The following is a 6000-nucleotide window of genomic DNA, read 5'->3' as shown; positions in this document are numbered from 1 at the left end:
CTCTTACACAAACACACACACTTACATCGCCCAAAAGTCAGAGAGCACCTTTCATTTATTCGAATTCCAGTAAAAAAAAGGGCAGAAGATGTTCCTGAGAAGATTATATACACTCTTAAAAAGGATGGTCTCTTTAAGGGTTCTTTAGTACAGAAAAGGGTCTATATAGAACCACGAACACTCAAAGATTCATTTGCATGCTTAAATGGGTCTTTGCATGGTGAAATCATTCTTCATATTGATTTTATACATATTGATTTTTCATGTTGATTGATTTCATGTTCATTTATTATTGTAAAGGGTTCTGCTGTTTCTACAATGTCAAGCTTGTAACAATAGGAGAACCATTTTCAGAGCTAGCTTACATAAGACCATTTTCCAAAAGGTTCAGTGTAGAACCATATACCATGCAAAGAACCATTTAAGCATGCAAATTGTTCTTTAAGTCTTCATAGTTCTACACAGAGCCATTGTCTGTACTAAGGAAGCCTTGTAGAACCATCTTTTAAGAGTGACAATCCGCTTTATCACTGAAAGTAGCTGAAAACTTTGGAGTTTCCAAAATTTGAGTTCAGACTAATAATTAAAAAGTTATAGAGAAAACGAGACTCCTAACAACCACCTGGAAGAGTGGACACCAAAACTGCCCCCATCAGATAAACAGCACTTAAAGTTTTCATCTCTGAGAGAGAGGAGAAAATCAAGCTGCTTCAGATCTGAAAACATCCACTGGTGTTTCTGTTCATCTTTCCATTGTATGAAGACGACTCAGCACTATGGATCTGAAAGGATGTGTAGCTGTGAAGAAGAACCTCACTGAGAAAAGGAGACGGACACATCAAACAAAGAAGCCGAACAATGGACTGACCACCCCAGAGTCCAGACCTCAACATCACCACCCCAGAGTCCAGACCTCAACATCACCACCCCAGAGTCCAGACCTCAACATCACTGAATGTGTTCACTTGGATTGTGAGAAGCAGAAAATGTGACCAACTTCTAAGACTGAACTTTGGAGTTGTTAAAAATATCCCTGCAGATTTCTTTGGAAAAAGATAGAAGCTGCAATAAAGGTTGCGATATTAAATGTATGTTAAATATTACATAAAGTTGTTGAGGCTTCAGTGCAGTTTTCTGCTGTTTTTCCCGTCACTGAAATATGAATAACTTGTACTTAATGCCTGTTTTGTGTGTAAATATAATAAACGCAGGCTGGTCTCGGACTTTTGCCCAGTACTGTACTCATACAATCGCACCAAGACAAGAGGGTTTATGTGCGTATACTAGTGTGTGTGCGCACGAGGGAAGGAGACATCATTTCGACTGCGCGCGCACACGCGCATGCAGCTCACACACACAAACACACACACACACACGCACGCACGTACGTACGCGCGCGCACTTTCTCTCTCTTCACACACAGCTCTCCGCTCCTCGCGCGCACGCGAAGGAAGTTTTACAAACGCGCGCGCAGAGGAGAGGAGCAGAGCGGGTGCTAACACTTCTGCGCTAGGGTTACGTCGAGTTTACAGAAGCAGTGAGGCTGCATGGACTCTCGCCGCGCGTGCGCCCATCCCTCCACCTCTCTGTCTCTGCAGCTGTGCTTTCTCAATGGTTATCATTGTAGCGGAGTGTCTCGTGCACGCGGCGCCGTGAGCCTCGCGCTCTCTCTGTAAGTCTCTCTCTCTCTCTCTTTCTCTCTCTCTCTCTCTCTCTTGCTCTCTCCGTGTCTCGGTCTCGCGGTCTCTCTGCACTTTCTCAGCGGAGTGAGTGATGGTCTCGCGCCGCGCTGGACTCGCCCGTCTCGTGCGCTCTCTGCTTCGCTCGGTCCGGTTTGCTGTATGACTGCGCAAAGGATCCTGAAGGCGAAAGGTAAAGTGCGCTCTGTGTTTATGGATTTTATGGATTTTATGGGGATTTCTTGGCTGATTTTGACTGCACGTGCAGTTTGGGAATTTTTGCTCTTTGTCGGTTGCCTTTTGCGCATACTTTTTTTTGAAAAATATATTTGTATATATTTTTGTTGAGATAGATTTTTTTTGTGTTTGTTTATTTTTTATTATAGTTTTTGTTTAGAGTTGTGGTTTTAATTGGCTTTTTTCAGGATTTTTGAGTTTTTTGAGGACTTTTATTTATTTATTTATTTATTTATTTATTTATTTATTTACCTTAAGAGTGACGAATGTGCGCCGGTCAGGATTTATAAAGACGCCTAGCAGCGCCAATAATTCTTCCAGTGACAATAAACAAACAAAGTGCTGCTGAGCCCTGGCTGTGCGCGTGAGCGCGTGTGCCTGCCCGTTCTTCCGAATCTCGTGCGTAGAAAACTGTTGCAGAAATTTCACTCACATGGTGCCTTCCCTTCATCAGCATTCAGCAGATCAGTTTCACTCTGCAGCACCTCATTCTCATCACACATCTCAATATGAGCCCAGCGCGAGGAACTAATGACCCCACAGCCTTTAGAGGACCGCTTTAATTTAAGCCAAAGTGGCTGAAGACACTGTGAAGGGCAGATTTTAAAGTTACTCTGCTCGCTCAGATATTTGATATCTGTTATACACACTGACAGGAAAACTTATGGCCGCGCTTTGCTCTGGACTGAAGCTTTAGCACTTCTGTGTTTAACGTTCAGAGATTTTCTAATGTTGTCTTTGTTGTCAAAACGGCTTATTTGTGCATTTCATTTTCAAAAATAGCCAGAAAAACATTTTAAAGGTCTGCTGCTTTTATTTTACCTTGAAATCGACCTCTTTGTCAGCCACTGCAATGGCAGTGGAGTCAGTCTAAGTCTGCAGCTCCACGTTGAGCCACCAGGTGGCGTTTAGGATGAAAGTTGTTGGCAACTGACAGCAGTGAGTTGAGTCCACTGGGTGCTCAGTAGAAAGGTGGATAAAGTGTTTGTGGCTTGGAGACCTTTAGCATAGTGTTTTTAAGGCTTTGGCTTTAAAATATTAACCTTTAAAAAGAGTAAAATCACATGAACTCTGTACATTTCTGTTGTGAGATATATGTCTTTGTGGGGACCAAATGTCCCCAGGACATGAGGATTTTGACACATTTGACTACAGATGTATCTGAAAAATGAAAAGAGCTGTAAATCTGTGATGTTTGTTTCTTGTAATTGGTCCAACACCATGATAAAATCATTTCAATGATAGGAAATGTTTGTTATGCTCTTCTTATTTCTTTCTTTCAATTTAGTTATGTGATGTACCAAAAACTATGCACCCATTGTCAATGACATTTTCCAACATATTACAGAAATACGGCAGAATTTGTCCACTAAAATTCACAGAAATATACCAATTTTTTCTCTGTTGAGGATGTGTTAACTTACTTTTCAATTTGTAAAATGAACATGTCATTTGACTGGGGTGCCAATACATTTGCATAAGATGGTAATTCATTTTTACAGCACCATTTTCAAACCTCTTCAAACCTATTCCTTTCACCCCTCATTAGAATGAACAGGTTGTTTATGTTAATGTGCCTTTAAGGCTTATATATCACTGTTGTTGGAAGAAAACCTCGTATCTCCAAAATGGAATTTTTACAATAGAAGGAAAAAAACTACTTTACTTTTAATGTAAGTCAATGGAACCAGACTTTTTTCCAAGTCATTTTGAGCCATTTCTCTTGGTCCATTCTTCCTGAAATTTACACACAATATAAAAGACAACAGGCATGTTTGAATTTTCTCAGAGATTTCCAACAGCAGCGACATGTAAATGAGAAGCTGCTCTGTATGGTGCACCAATCAAAAAGCAGTTTGAATTGAAATTTTCAGGGAAGTCAGAAGTTCAGTCTTTCAGATATGTGGAATTCTGCAATGACTCACATGATTCACCTAGTAACAGCACAATGTTTACTTGATTTCCCCAAATCTTTTGCTCCAATAACTCTACAATAAACAGACCATCTTCAGTAACAACACTTATTATCGCTTCAGCATGTATGTGAATAAAGAGCTATAGGCTGAGTAGTTCGTCATATGTAAATGAGTTTGTGGTTGAGATGTTGAATCAAAATGAGTCACTTTTGCTGCTTATTTTACGTACATGGCTTGGGTGGACAGGAATTTGAACGGTACCTTTTGATTTTCTTTTACAGTCCAATAAGTTCTAGGTATTTACCTGGTAAATGTGATGTACAAACTCTGAAGTACTAGATAATTATTTTGGGGAACATGATGGTAAGTTCTGAGACAGTTTAACTAAATTACACCTAAAGGACAAATAAGTTCTAGGTATCAATGGGTTAAATGTGAGGTACAGTCTCTAAAAGACCAGCTAATTATTTTAGGGAACAACACAGTTTAACTTATGAAATTTCAAACAAGTTCCAGATATTCACTGAGTAACTGTGGGGTACAAAGTCCAAAGTACTAGATAATTATTTTGGGTAATATGATGGTAATTTGGCAAATAATGGCAAGTATGTTCTAGATATCACTTGAGTAATGGTGGGTTACAAACTCCCAAGTACTAAATAATTATTTTGGGTAACATGATGGTAAGTTCTGAGACAGTTTAACTAATTTGGACTTAAATGATGAATACGTTCTTGATATCAACTGAGTTTAAATGTGAGCCTGAAAATACCAGATCATTAATTTGGGCATCATGATTGTATGTTCCAAGAAAGTTTAAGTGAATTACACTGAAATGACAAATAGGTTCTAGATATTAAGTGTAAAGTACTAGCAATACTAAATCAGATAACTATCAGTAATGTGATAGTAAGTTCTTAGACAGTTCAACTTATCAACAGTGTAACTAAAGTACAGTCAAATGTCTGACAGGTTGTAGATATTACCTGTGTAAATGTGGAGTAAAAACTTGAAAGTGCTGTGGTAAAATGATGGTGTCAAAATAACTTAAATGACTTAAATGTTCTATTAAGCTAATATAGGACACGATAAAATATCTCAAAAATATTTGGAGTAATAAGGTGGTAAGTACAAACATACATTAAATACACTTACCTGCTTAATACCCAGAATGTAAGGGACTGTTAAAGAAAGCTTTAATAATGTTCACATAGTAATGAAAACTGTTTTATTCCAGAAATATGAGGAATATTTGGCTAACACAAGACTTTCAACTGAAAAAAGTCCACAACACAAGACCTTTAAAATTGAACACTTTCAATGATGAATGTTCCCTTTCTAGCTCCAGTAGAGCAGTATAGCACTCCAGCAACTGAATGCTCACAAGCCAGCCTATAAACTGTCTATAAGCCAGGCCAACTCCTTCAGCGTCCGCCGCCTTCCTCCAGCAAGCGAAACCACAAGGCAACCATAATAACAAGGCCATATGTTACCAGTCCTCGTCATGCTGTGTTTGAAGTCCAGATGCCAGGAGCTATGCACGATCCACATTTGAGCGAGTGCTGTCCCTGGCGGACGCCTCCAAGCTCCTCCTCAGCAGGGGGGGTCCGGGAGGCGAGTGTTTACGACTGGCGCCTTGCGTTAGGATCAGTGAGAGTGCTGCCTGCCCAGCAGGAGCTTTGGGCGCTCTCTCTGGCGGAGGGGGGTCATCATCATAGAAGCCCAGACTCCTCTCGTCAGATGGCGCGGGAGGCTAATGAGACTCCATCATCCTGTCCCAGACCATTTGGGGCGATCTGCACGGAACATGGAGTCTGGGGCCTCGGCCAAACCCGACAGCGAGCCGGTCCAGGCCGCCAACACTCCATGAGGGGAGGATGAGGAAGTGGGAGAGAGAAAGAAAGGAAGAGAAGGGGATAAATATAGCATAACAAAAGGCAATGAGGGATTAGAAGCTGCTCCTACCGTAGTTTTGTCCCCTTTAGGGACAGGTGGGTTCATTAGATCTCCAGATCAGGAAGAAGTTCAAAAGAGAAGTTTTCCTTCATCCCAAGGGACGGATGATCCACAGAGGCAACAGTGTATGGCGTTTTGCTTTGGGAGTGAGGTTTAATTGGCAACTTTAAGCTCAAGCTCTTGCAGTAGGTGCGCCTATGCAGCTGACTTAT

The 6000-nt window shown here is 40.7% G+C and overlaps 1 protein-coding gene across 1 annotated transcript in view; it reads left to right on the top strand.

Annotated features, from left to right (window-relative positions):
* Positions 1-1486: 1486 nt before the first annotated feature.
* The window catches only part of cdh7a (cadherin 7a), a 130190-nt gene continuing 125676 nt past the window's right edge, over positions 1487-6000 (top strand). Inside the window, exon 1 of the mRNA XM_036556515.1 lies at positions 1487-1872. The gene's annotated coding sequence lies outside the window, so the exon portion shown is untranslated. The remainder of the gene's footprint in view (positions 1873-6000) is intronic.

This window comes from Colossoma macropomum, unplaced genomic scaffold (assembly GCF_904425465.1).
Source record: "Colossoma macropomum unplaced genomic scaffold, Colossoma_macropomum, whole genome shotgun sequence".
Taxonomy (NCBI): domain Eukaryota; kingdom Metazoa; phylum Chordata; class Actinopteri; order Characiformes; family Serrasalmidae; genus Colossoma; species Colossoma macropomum.
This window is presented reverse-complemented; position numbering and strand designations above follow the sequence as displayed.